Source organism: Coffea arabica, chromosome 8e, assembly GCF_036785885.1.
Source record: "Coffea arabica cultivar ET-39 chromosome 8e, Coffea Arabica ET-39 HiFi, whole genome shotgun sequence".
NCBI classification, from domain to species: Eukaryota; Viridiplantae; Streptophyta; class Magnoliopsida; order Gentianales; family Rubiaceae; genus Coffea; species Coffea arabica.
This window is the reverse complement of record NC_092324.1, coordinates 41,745,959-41,760,255: the sequence shown is the minus strand read 5'-3', so window position 1 is coordinate 41,760,255 and position 14,297 is coordinate 41,745,959. Positions and strand designations below refer to the sequence as shown.

General features: G+C 36.1%; 1 long non-coding RNA gene across 1 annotated transcript; it reads left to right on the top strand.

The window, feature by feature from the left end:
• Window positions 1-5,169: 5,169 nt before the first annotated feature.
• LOC113704071 (uncharacterized) lies at window positions 5,170-5,893 on the top strand. Its single transcript, XR_003451571.2, has 2 exons — window positions 5,170-5,259; window positions 5,461-5,893. It is a non-coding gene; the product is annotated as an uncharacterized lncRNA (long non-coding RNA).
• The last annotated feature ends 8,404 nt before the right edge of the window (window positions 5,894-14,297 follow it).

Below are 14,297 nucleotides of genomic sequence, written 5' to 3'. Positions count from 1 at the left end.
TCATGAAGGCAGCCATGACCACCTTTTCATCCTTGTCCCTGATCTGCAGGCTTTCTGTGTTGAAGCGCGTCATGAAATTCTTCAGGGACTCGTCCGGCTTCTGCTTGATGGCCATCAGGTGAGCTGCGTTCTTCGAGTAAGTCTTCGAGGAGACGAACTGGGCGGCGAACTGTCTGGCCAGCTCGGTGAAACTCCGGATAGACCCCGGTGCTAGGCCCTAGAACCAGAGGCTGGCCTTACCCTTCAGAAACATGGGGAAAGTCTTGCAACGGAGTGCATCCGCGGCGGTTTGTAGACGCATGTGCGTCAGGAAGACCGAGAGGTGGTCTTCCAGGTCAGTCGAACCATCGTACAGCTCGATGTTCGGGAGTTTAAACCTCCGAGGTAACGGGTAGTCTTCTACCTCTCGGGTGAAGGGCGAGGCTGCGTAGTTGTCCTCGTACAGTTGTGGTCGCAGGATCAGCTCGATCTCGTCCCGGACGGGCTGCCATTGGGGAGGGTCCCGCTGCAGGCTCTTGATAGACCGGGCAGGGGAGCGCTCCGGCTCGTTCCGCGCAAGCTTCCACGATGAGGGATTCCTCAGTCGGCCCCCAGCGGACCGGTCGCGAGAATATCTCTCACTGTCCCCGACCACCGAGGCCTGCGTCCTGGGAGGAGTCCGCGGTCGTTTCCTCCTAGGGGGCTGGTCCCGGGACTCGTGCTCCGAGGGAATGGGGAGCGACTCCCTCTCCTTCCCCTTCGCCTTAGAGGTCTGTGCACCCCTGGCCTCACCCCCCTCCTTCGCCTGTCGGATTATGTCCTCCAGCATGGGGAGATTCTCGGTTACAAACTGATAGATCTGCTGTTTTCGTTCCCCTGAAAGGGTCGAGCCCCCGCCGCCACGGGCTGCCTCGGTCTCCAACCGCCGGGATCCCTCACCGACTCCGGGATCAGTGTTATCCATGGTTCGCTTGGAACGCGTTCTCGCCATCAACACAAATACTCGTATCTTCGTTCCCACAGACGGCGCTAACTGAAGAAGCACGGAACTTCCCCGGATCGAGCTGACCTGATGAGCTCGGGGTGCTGATGGAAGAGTTGATTCCAAGCCTGCAAGATAAATAGGAGGGTAAACTGGCAGGGGCCCCGAGGTGGTCCCCAAGGGCACTCCGACGGTCAAGTTAGTTTTCCGGTGAGAGGGGAGTGTACTCACAGAAAAGCAGTCGGGAGTGAATTGCCAATAGTGAGCGTACCTTGTACAGTTGGTATGTGTTACCATTTATACCCGCTTAGGAGTCCGACCTCCGTACGTTCCGGGACTTGCCCTGGATAGCTCCCAATCCCCCGCTGAGGGGGATTCTCCCCGCCCTCTGCAGGGTAGCTCTCGGGAGCCTCCCGGAGCCCTAGTCGCCGTGCGCCCTGGGCTGGTTCCCCATGGGCCCGGGGTGCAAGCCCAGCTCGGATCAACCCTGGGCTGCCACGTGTACAGGCCCAGGACGGGGCCTCTGCAGCAATAAACAAGATTGGTGCAATGGCTATTCTTTTCTGTGGTATGTACAATTTTATTATTTTGTATGCGAGTTAAAACCTGACTATTTATCCGATCTATTAAAAAAAAAAAGAAAAACAGTTTCGAGCAGTTTTCAAAATTTATACGGAATTTGGTCTGCATATGATTTAAAATGATTTTGATACTGAAAACAGGAATGATTCTTCTGGGAGCAAATGTGGAAGTCAAGGCTGTCAGGCCTGTGCTTGTCAGGCCCGGGGCAGTCAAGCCTTGCCCATTCAATTGCATGGGGCCGACCGTGTACCAGATCTGTAATGGAACGAAGACCTACACATCTTGCACCAATTGTTGCATCTCCGACGGCTGCACTGTTTACTTCATTGGTGGATTTTCAATAGATTGTAAATGGCCTTATGCAACATATTAATCTCATGATTGGGGTTCCGTACTCTGGAGTCTGGACTCGGGACTCCTATTATCATACTAAACAAGTACTAAATAATGGGCAATGTATGTCTCTTTCAGTTTGTATTTCGGTTTCCGCGAGGGTGGCATATAGCTATGTAGTCTATTGGTGATTCATTAGACTGTGAATCATGTTCAATAGAATGAAAGTATATAAATGAGTAATTTTCTTATAAGAAATTATGTGTCGTGCATAACCAAATTCGTGATACATCACCTGGGATGATTAATTACATCTTGAAAAATTATAATTCTTCCAAAAATACGAGGGAGAAAGAGAGAGAGAGAGAGATATTTTCTAATTGATATAATTCATACAATATGTGTTGTAAACTACTAAAATTTCGGTATAATTATGAAATTTGCCAACTCATACAATTAAATTAGAGCAAAATTCACAATTACACTAAAACTACACGAGTTTATATCAAATGTTATAAATATTATAGCGGCCACACTGAATTGGGTAAAACTCAACTCAAGAAACCCATTGTGGCTAAAAAAGTTTCAAGAACTTAAGGATTCTTTCAATCTACTTGATCCACCAACTTCTTGTGCGTCATTTGTTCAGTATTATCCAGAGTAATATTATGGAGCCTTTAGAGTACAACCTTCATTGATAATGTTCAAATATATCTCCATGAGATCAATATTCTAATCTCTTGACTTGTGCACTAATCACTCGAAAATCAACCCCAACTGATGCACGTCACATTTTCTCACCTCCATCTTAACACTTTGACCAATTCTCCAAGACATAAAGAAAAGTCCTTTCCTATTGGATATTTTTTTAAATAAAAATAAAAAACATTTCTAGCTTTGCAGATATTTTACTTGATTTTGACTCTAAATCAACATAAGAAGAATATGAGGAAGAACATTAGCTTACATAAAATAATCAAGATAACGTGCGTCACAAGTTTTTTGCTCCTTTTGTCTTGTACTTAGGGTAACTAGTATGAGAGAATGAGCATTGCATGCTGTACATATTACTTTTTTGTGATACTCAGCCAAAAAGTTTTGTTCTCATGATTATTAAAAATAAAAGAGATGCTAAGTATGTAAATCGTTGTATTACGACTAATCTTCTCCTTCAATAAAAACATGTAAAAACTTTTATATTATTTTTATAAACTTTAATTGACTTTCAATCTCATTGGAAAGCACAGAATATCAATATCAAACTAAATTAAAATCAAGAAGATAAACTGCTCACATCAAACTCTCCAAAAACACTTGTCCAAAAATTTATTGAAATTCAACAGACTTCACAACTATTTTTATTGAGTTTGGTACATGCTTATGTTGAATACTCAAACTAAGATTATATAGAGGAACATGAAGGATAAGATTGTATTCAAGCAAAAAGAGGAGAAGCTCCCGTTACCAAATTCATTGTTTTGATACAAAAACCATTGTTTTGAAACTCGGATCGGTGATCGAACTGGTAAAGTGGCTGGATCATGATCCAAGCGGCTTAACAAATTCATCCCCGGTTCATTGATTTATTTGTTTATTTTTTATTTTTAAAATTAAAAAATAAAAAATAATCAGAAATATGTAAAATCAACATAAAAATCCTAAATTTTGTAATATCTTCTGGAGTAGATTTATTGATCTAGTACCTTCTAATTCATCTACCAAATAAAAGAAATATACTTCATAAAAAAATAAAGAATCAACAAAAATATGAGCAAATCTATTCAACATCTTAAATTAAACAAAGAAGAGTTTAACTTTCCCAACTCAAAAGAAAATCTAATAGGATTTGTAAAATTAAATCCAAAAAATGTAGAAAAAATCATGAATATCAAAACAAAAGATAGAAGAGGAAAGGGTAAACAAGTGTGCTTTTTTATCTGCCGATTTCAACTTCATTATTGTCTTCACTGTCAATAATGTAAAAGAAAAGACAGAAGAGAAGAGGGAAAAAAGATATTAAAAAAATGAGGAGATGAGTAGAACTTGTAGAGTGGCTCCGATAGGTGAAGATTCTAAAAGGAGGAAGAGGATTGAGAGTTTCTTTAGTTTTTTGTTAGATTAGTCATTTTATTTTTCAATTGGGCTAACTAAGTTTTTTTTTTTATAATTTGAGGAAAAATGGCCATCAACCAACTTAATTACAGTAGCAGATGATAGCATTTAAAAGCTCAAAAAAGTGAGCAGCCCATAGAAAAAAGTCCAACTTCGAAGTCAAAATTCAAAAAATCAGACTTGACTAGTTTAATCAGTTTATTCCGATTCACTGATTTTAACCAACTTTGATTGGTTTTTTTTTTTTTTTTAACTTTTCATTTTTCTCACAGAAGTAGACTGTTATCATTGCCAGTTCACGGCCCGACCGATCAAACCCGTTAATCCGATCCAATTCTTTAAAACACTGGGATGGACCAGGAAGGACAATAATTTAATTAAGATGGACTGGTCCCAAAATTATTTGGAAGTATAATATGTAGGACGGACTGGTCCCAAAATTCTGTGAGATAAGGTAAGAATAGTCGCATTCATGGGGTACGGTGACGTTAGCATCAATTTGAGGGACTTCGAGCCTGGACCAGAATGATGTAATACTTCTTGAATATCTTGTAATTTTTTGTGAATTTTTTATAAAATTTTATATCAAAACACACAATTATTATGCATAAGACCCATATGAACGATAATAAAATATCACACTTGTGTTGTAAGCTTGACAACTATTTAATTGTCAAACTCCTCCAAATTATAAAATATCAAACTCCTCCAAAAATTTAACGGAATTTTAAAATACTTGGCAACTATTTTATTGAGTTTGGTGCACCCATGTGCTGAATGCTCAAACTGAAAGTGCTACTTCACGAACGACATATACTACTTTTTGTATAGAAATTCACATGCAAGATTAAAGCCATCAACGGAAATTCGCAAAAGTCGATATATTTAACAAAGAAAAAGGTTCTTTCACTGTGGTCCTTTCGGGAGGTACCCTTATCCATACCATATATATATATATATATGTGTGTGGTATATAATCAACAATATGAAAGAATCATTTAAAATCTAGCAAAGCATGCAAGCAAGAAAGTAATGTTGTGGCTTCCAATAATTTACAAAGGACGAGTCCCAAAATTCTGTTGAAGCACAATAATTTAGGATGGACTGGTCCCACAATAATTGCTCCTGCTGGTGGCACGATCAGAGACTCTCACTCTTTCCCCTTCTCGGTCTATATAAGCCCAAAGCCATCTCAAATCAAAGGCAAACTTTGGAAGACAAGGAAATCATGGCAGTCAACAAGATTGGTGCAATGGTTATTCTTTTTTGTGGTATGTACAATTTTATTCTTTGGTATACCTGTTGCAATGGTTAAACCTGTTGGGGCAGTTTCAAAAAAAAAAAAAAAAAGAGAACTATTCATCCCATCTATATATATATATATATATATATATATATATATATATCAAAAAATGAAAACTAATTCATCCCATCTCTCAATTGATTTAAAATGATTTTGGTACTGAAAACAGGGATGATCCTTCTGGGAGCAAATGTGGAGGTCACGGCCGTCAGGCCGGGGCCTGACCAAATTTGCCCACTCTATTGCATAATTGGGATCGAGTACGTGGACTGCGATGGAGAGAAGACCTACACAGACTGCACCAATTGCTGCTTCGCTAACGGCTGCACTCTTCACTTTAAAGATGGAACTTCATACTTTTGTACTTGGCCGGCTAAGCACGAATTGGGGTTTGGTAAAGGAGTTTACAAGATATAGTACTCTAAACGAGTACTAAATGATGGGTATAATATTAATATATGCCCTTTTTAGTATGTATTTCGGTTTCCTCGAGGGTGGGATATAACCATGCCAAGTAATATATCAGTACGTGATTCATGAGATAGTGAATCATGATGTTCAATAAAATGGAAGTACATAAATGAGTACTTTTCTTAACAGAAGCCACGTGTCGTACATAATGAAATTCGTCATACATCACCTTGAATGATTAATTACATCTCGAAAAACTGTATGTAATTCTCCCAAAATATACGAGGGACAGAGAAAGAGTACTACCTGTACTAGCCGTAATGGATAATGTTCATATATACCATCACGAGATCAACCCCAACTGATGCAGTTCACATTTTCTCACTTCCACCTTACCAATTTGACCAATTCTCCAAGACAAAAAGAAGTATCCTTTTATACTGGATATTTTTTTTTAAAATCAAAAATCAAAAAACATTTTCAGCTCTACGGAAGATTTACTTGATTTTGACTCTAAATTAACATTAGAAGAATATGAGGAAGAAAATTAGCGTTATTCAATGTGACGAATTCATGCATAACTTCTTACTAAATTAATTCCGGGCAAATTACATAACACAGGCTTATTAAACTTTTTATTTCCCTTTTTCTCTATAAGATTTAGAGTTTTCCTTAAAAATAAGATTAAAAAAAATTACGAACTTGTGGTGGAAAAAAAGGATAAACTGCTTTCTTAGTGACATAAGGGAATATTATTTTAATTCCGGGCAGTCTATGCATGACGAGATTGGCGCCGCCAAAAACACAGGCATTCACTAGGTTTATGAAAAATTTTTATTCTAGAACTGTAGATTCTTCTTACATTTATGGGCAAATTACATTTTATTCCCCTATGGTTAAATATTTTTTATATAACCCCCTAGGGTTTCAAAAGTTATATATAGTCCCTTATGATTTGGATTAAAGTGTCAATGTGACGGAAATAGGCATTCGTAGCAGAACTTCTACAAATATCTAAATTACCCTTATAAATATATGATACACTAATCTCGTATGGTTTTTATGTTTTATCATATAACTCCTTTATGGTTTAAAACTTTATCATATAACTCCCTTAAGGTTTTCAAAATATACACATAAACCTCCTTGGTTAATAAATAATTTTTAACTTTATGTAAGGATATTTTTAATATTTTAGGTGACTCCATTACAAATGATCATTTTCATAATTTTGACACTTTAATTTAAATCATAAGAGAGTTATATATAGTTTCTAAATCTATAAAGGGATTATGTAAAAAAACACTAAATCGCAGGTGATAAAGTGAAATTTGCCCTACATTTGTCGATGACCAAGCCTAAACTTTAACGGAGCATTGAGAAAATCTGGGCACTGCGGTTTGGTTTCTAAAGCATCAATGAATTTCATTTTTCCTTTCCTTGATAGGGGTGGGATCCCCAAATAATAATGTGACGTGGCGGTGAACCAGCAATAATAATTTCATTTTTTTTGGCTTCCGTGTTAAGAGTGGGGACACAAATGATAATGTGCTTGCACTCATACAAAACCATTGTTTTGAAACTCAGACTAGTGATTAAACTAGTAAAGTAGTTAACTTCCACCGTTTCCGGAAAAAAAAAAAAGATTAAACAAGTAAAGTAGTCGGATCAGGTTCAATCAGTTCAATCCCGAGTCATTGATTTTTTATTTTTAAAATAAAAAATACCAAATAAGAAAAAATGTCACTACAAGAAAATTGGTCATCAGTGACAACTTTTCTCTGTGACGAAAAAAAGTTGTCACAAAAGTGGATCCTTTATTGACGACTTTCTAACTCGTCACAAACCTCTAATGGGAGCCAACTCATTTGTGACGACTTAGAAAAGTCGTCACTAGTAAATTCCCGGCAAGATTTAGCAAGAGTGCGGGAGTGTTTAGAACACACAATAGTGACGACATTAAGAACATCATCACTATTGCTTGGACTATTTACTGACGACTTTTAATTGTCGTCACTGATCACTATAAAAAAAATTTATTAGTGACAACAATTTTTAGTGATGACAATAAGTCGTCACAAAAGGTACATCTTTAGTCGCGACACCTAAAGTTGTCACAATTGCATCAAAGCAACTAACTGTTTAGTGACGACCCGTTATTTTCGTCACAAACTACACCGCAAGAAATATGTTCATTAGTGACAACATTTTTAGTGACGACAAAAGTCGTCACAAAAAGTAGTTGTTTAGTGACGACAAGGAAAGTTGTCATAATTGCTCAAAGCAACTAAGTCTTCAGTGATGACCTTGAAAAAGTTGTCACTAAAATGAACTATATAGTGACAACTTCTAATATCGTCACTGTCACTCTACCGATTCAGATTTAGTGACAAGAATTAATCGTCACTGTTTAAAGTACTTATTTCTAAGTCACTTTCATTAATTCTACTGTGCCACCCTAACTTTTGCGATTTAGCCCCAAATGTTGTAAAAAATTCCATTATGATACCTTAACTTTTACAATTTAGCCCCATATGTAGTACACCGATTTTTTTAATTCTATTATTACTCCCTAACTTTTGTAATTTAGCCCCATATGTAATTCACTAATTTCATTAATTCTACTATGGCACTCTAACTTTTGCAATTTAACACCCATATGTAATACACCAATTTTATTATTTCTATTATGGCACCCTAGCTTTTACAATTTAGTCCCTATTTTTTTATTAGAAAATTGCGAATGGTATCTTGATAAACTATGCATAAATATTTTATAATTTTCTCAAACTTAAGTAATAATTTGTTATAAACTCTAAAGATATATCTTTCATTACAATAGTTATAAAGCAGGCAGGTCTTTTTATCAATGGAATAAGAAATTTATGCCAGATTTATCCTTTGTACTACATGCCAAGTAGTATTAGCAAAGGAATAACAAAGTACTACAAAGTAATTAACAAAATAGCCTTCAGGGAGTGTAGTTTATGGGCAAATGAGCATTATCTATTCAAAGTACCAACTTTTTATGGGCATTTTACTCTCAAACATATAATTTATGATAAATTTATAAATGTTTGTAAGTAAAATTCAAAAAGTGTTACACTGATTTCTTACAAAACGAAAACTGGTAGGTTATCTTTTCAATATAAATTAAATTTTTTTAAAAAAAGAAATGGCCCATAAAGTACCAACTCTTTGTGGGTTTCCTCCATTACATGAACAAATATTCTGCTCTTTATGGGCATTTCACTCTGAATCATTTAATTTATGTTAAATACATAAATGTTTGTAAATAAAATTCAAAAAGTGTTGCACTAATATTTTTATGAGAGGGAAATTGGTAGGTTTTGTATTTAACATAAATTAAATATGTGAAAGCAAAAAAAAAAAAGAAATTACCCATAAATCTATGTCTTGCAAATCTATACTAGTAAAATAGTTTCAAACAAAATTAAACATTAAAATAAACTGTAATTTATACACATTAAAATATCTGTAATTTATACACACTTTGCAACTACTACTTTGTGTTTTCTCTGTAATGAATTTTTTAACTATTGAGAACTTAAGTTTTGTCTTGCAAATCTATACTAGTACAATAGTTTTAAACAAAATTAAACATTAAAATAAATGTTTGAAAAAGAACAAAAGTATATTTTCACTTATATGTAATTAACAAATTTTGCCACCTATATTGATGAAAATTTGTGTTTTTGTACTAAAAAATAAAGAATAATACTATAGCAATAAAATCTATGCTTCAAACCAAATTAAAAATAAAAAAAAAAGCATGATGATTGGTCTCAAATGTTGGGAAAATGATTATTTTTATTGAAACTATGTTATAACGATATAATTTGAGTTTAATTATTTTGAATTACATGATGTTCTTTAGTGCTGCAATTATAAGAAATTAGTATAAAATATTAGCAAATTATAAAAGTACATTTTCAATTATATGAAATTAACAAATTTTGCCACCTATGTTGATGAAAATTTTTATTTTTTGCTAAAAAATAAAGAATAATACTATAGCATTAAAATCTATGGTTCAAACCATATTACAAATCCAGAAAAAAACATGATTTTTGGTATCAAATGGGGGGAAAATGAGTGAAGTCAAAATTTTGATCAAATCATAGGAAAGTGCCGCGCAACAAAAACAATATCCAAAGCAAAGCAAAGACCAAAGCAGCGGAACACAATCTGAAAACAAAAGCAACGGAACACTTGGTCTGAAACACAAACAAGCTTCTGCACTGAGCTGAAACAGAGCTTCCTATACATTTTCCCCAATTTTTCCAAATCCCTAATATTCTACTACATTTTCCCCAATTTTTCCAAATCCCTACTACATTTGCTTTTCTCCTTTTTTTTTCCAATCTTTTGCCCCCTCTATTTATGTCGAGGAAGCACAGGGGAGCAAGGTGTTGGAGCTGAGAGGAAAAAGACTGAAACAAGAAGGAAAAACTGAGAAGAGAAACCGAGAGAGCCGAGAGTAAGGCTGAGAAATTCTAAGCAAAAGGAAAGGGAAAGCAGCGAGTGAAGGAGAAAACCATCGCTTTCCATCATCGGTTTCCATCATCGTTGAAGGGCAACTCTGTCCGCTAAAGATCTTTCCAATCCGTTTCCTTTTTGCTGTCCAGGTATGTTACTTCTTATCTATCTGTTTGACGATGACGAGGTAGCCTTGCCATACTTATGATTTTAAGGTTCTTGGTACAGTCTATGATGAACCCATGAGGTCTTTCGTTGGATGTTTATGGTTGCCCTCTTATGTTTTGACAGGGCAAAATCAGAAAAATCACATAAATTTCCTGTTTCAACGTTCCATTCCTTTACTTGTGGTAGTGATTAATGGTTTTGTTAGAACCCCTGCAACAAGATGAAACCTTTTGCTTGTTGCAACTGTTTCCGGTACTTTTTTTTTTTTTAATCTTTTTTGGCCTTTCGGTCGCTAAGATAGCGTTTGATGTGATGCTGTGTTTGTTGTTTGATCCAAAGGTTTTAACTTTCTCCAATCTGGTAAGCCAAAGACTACATCTTTGGTCCTTATTTGCATAACCTGGGTCTGTTAGGGCCTTTGGAGTCCAATCGAAGGATGCGCTGCGACAAGCTCGAAGTTATCGGCTTGTTGCAGCAGTCTTTTCTTTCTGGGATTGCTAAAGTTGTGGTTTCATTTGATAATCTTGTTTTCGTTTGCAACTGGAGTGGGATACTATGAACATATCAGCTATCAGGGCTGTGTTTAGAAAGTCATTAGCCTTGAACTAAAGGCACACTGTCCTCTTTTCCCATTCCCTCGCTGTTATGCGAGCAATTCCAGTAGCTGAGAGTTGCTGCAACAAGGACGGTGCTCCTTGTCCTGCTGCAACAATGTAGACAGATTAGAGCCCTATTCTCTATTGCAGCAATAAAAATTTTGATATTTTGAATTGTTGAAGTTTCTGGAATGGTTTGAATTTCCTTTTTGGTTGGTTTGTTGTTTGATAATAATCTCATATATGAGTATGCTAAGATTTAAAACAGCAATCAGTAAGCCTGCTACCTTCTGTTGTGCTCCTGTTCATTCACTTGTTTAAGTAACTGTTTTCTTACGTTTCTGTGGAGTTTTGCTTAAGAGCCCGTTTGAGAGATTTTGACTTGCTTTACCATGAAACAAGACTTTCACTGCTGTTTTCCTTTTCATAATGCCGACCAAGTGTGAGTGTTAACTTGTTAAGTGAACTCCCATAGGTAAATTCAGAACTGGTGGAGACCTTTTGAATGAATTAGAATTTGCAAACTTTCACTTTGTTAGCTCTTATCCTCTTGTATGTACAACATGGCATTTTGATTATGAGTTTACGAAAGTTAATGTCGGTTTGGCTGCTGAATCTGTTTGGGTTTGAGCTGCAATTGTTGCAGCAGAAAGAGCTTGCTTTGTGGGAGCAAAGAAAGCTTCGGTCTGCCGGAGCCCAGAAACCTTTAGGAAATTTTAGGAACCTGAAGTTTTGGATGCTCCTTTGTTCTTTCTTAAAGCTGTGCTTTGTATCTTTTGATGGGGAGCTTATGTATATGGTGTATCAGTTTCTCCCGTGAAACTGAAGTAATGTGAGCTGCTAACTTTGGGTGGTTTTCGCTCTTGTCCATGATTTAAGTTTGTTTTAAGGGCCTGTGATTCAAAGCTGTGATTGCTTGGATGTAGGCTGTGTTCGACAGTCCTTTTTTTTCCTTTCTTCTTTCTTTTTGATTCCAAGCTCCGGTGTTTTCTGTTTAGTTAACAAATCAATCAAGTTTTTCTTGGTTTGTTCGCATGAATGCATCTAAGTTGAATAAAGAAATTGCATGAGAATGGTTGGGGAAGAAAAGAAAAAAATTTCTGAAGTATAGAAAGTAGTTGCAGAGGTTTGTTTCTCAGTTAATTTGCATAATTGCCTTGTCAGGTGTTGTTTAGTCTTGTTTTAATTAAAGTTAGTTCAAAGTTTCGCTTGCTGAAGGTTTATGAATGAAGCTTGCGGATGAAATCATAGGGAATTCACTTTTTAGCATGCTGGAAGTTGTTTTTTTTTTGTTTGTTGCTGCAGAAGCTGGGTCGTAGCATTTTGCATGCATTTTGCATGGGAATGTTCAAAAAATTGTACTTTAACCCCTTAATTTGGGTTTAGTGCTACTATGGCCCATAAGATTGAAAAGATTAATCATTTTTATCCTTTTGACATATTATTTTTCCTTGGTATGTTTTCATTTGATTTGTGGATAGATTTTTCATGAACTTTAGGATGAAATAGGAAAGTTTAATGGTTTTCTAAAGAACTTATAGTTTTGATGGTGCTACTATGGCCCAAAATAACTCAATCACAGCAAATGCTGGATGAAGACTGTCCTTATTGAGGAAATATTTCACTCGTTTTCTTCTTATTTTTATCTTGGATTTGTGTATCAATTTGCTTTCAAAGCAAATCCAGATTAAAAAAAATGGGATGTTGACTTGTGGAAAATGTGAACCAATTAATGTTGAATATTGATTTGAGTCCCATTTCGGAACCTTTTGTTCCTATCCATTTCGATGAAGGCACATCTGAACGAACTGATTGGTAAGCAATTTTTCAACTATATATACTTGTCTAAATAGATATAATGGCTGCTATGGTTTAAAGTTAACATAAGTTATTGCAAATTAGTTATTGGTAGGTGACAATATTAACTTGTAATATCAAGACTGAGGAGGGACATTTAAGAATTACTTCTGTCAACACAAGGTTCTAATCAGATGGTGTTTTGATCCTGGGAGTACATTTGTGGCTTTATCATAGCTTTGTTATCATGAAACAATAACATTACACAAAAAAAAAGCTTCAATAGTGTTTCTATTTCATGATATTAATTTGAGGAGCACAGAAGGGCTAAAGAATAGAAAAGATTATTATTGTCATTTGGCCAATGAGTTAGCTAAAAACTTTTCATGGCCAATGAGTTAGCTAAAAACTTTTGACGGAACAAGATATACAGTCCCAAGAGTTAAGTGAACAATTTAATCAATCTCCGACTTGTGTTGGGTTGGGAGAATACTGCATTTGATTACGTGAACATTTTATCAATCGCTGACTTGTATTGTAAGATTACTGATTTGATTACGTGACTATTCTAAAAAGAATATTCCTCTTGTATAGCAGAGTGGTAGTATAGTAGTGATGGACGAACAAAACAGAAGATTTATTCATCTTTGACAGTATTTTGACAGATTAAAGAAACATTGCTGATGCCAAAATTGGTCTTCATTTGTGACAAACCTCCTCTTTACAACCGTTAACACTCCTCGTTCTTTGGTAGTCAACCAAGGCATCTTGTGTAGTAGATAAGGCCTGCAATTATCACAGTTCCCAGTTTTTCCCTGTTTCCATCCATTGCAGCAAAAACATATCATTTCTTGACATCCAGGCAAAATTTGCAGAAACAAGATTTTTCTACCCCATCGATGTCTTCAGCAATCAAATTCGGATCATCAATCCAATCCACCAACTCTTTCCTCCTACACACACTCCTGTGCACTAATTTTTTTTTCCACAGACCATCAATCCATTTACAATCCTCCGGATGGCATGCAGGGTGGAATCCGATTCAGCTCTACAGACTTCAGTTCTAAAGATTGCTTTTTCTTCATTGGGGTAAACAGTTTTGTTATGTCTTACCAGCCATGAGAAGAACTGCCACATACCTACCTAGTCCTCCTTGCTCACCTGTTACACATACTCTCCCCTTCTCCATCTTCTCCCCTTCCATTAATTTGTGTCCGTCTAGCCTTTAATACCAGTATAGTACTATTTGGTCTCTCTGCAGTGGATTGTCAGTTTCAACTTGAAGAATTAATGTATTTCTAGTATAGTATTTCACTTGAAGAATACCAGTTTAGTACATGCGAAATGTATTTCCTTCATGTAGTTAAAGGGAATCTTCCTTGTTAGTTAGACTGTTGTGCTGAGCCAACAATCAAGTAGTTATTTTGTTATTCTTGAGCTGTATAAGAATGCAGAAATCTGGATTGGGCAACATGGAAATATCATTTTGAATAATATCTCTCTTTCTTCTTCCTCAAGTCTAGTTTCTCTCCCC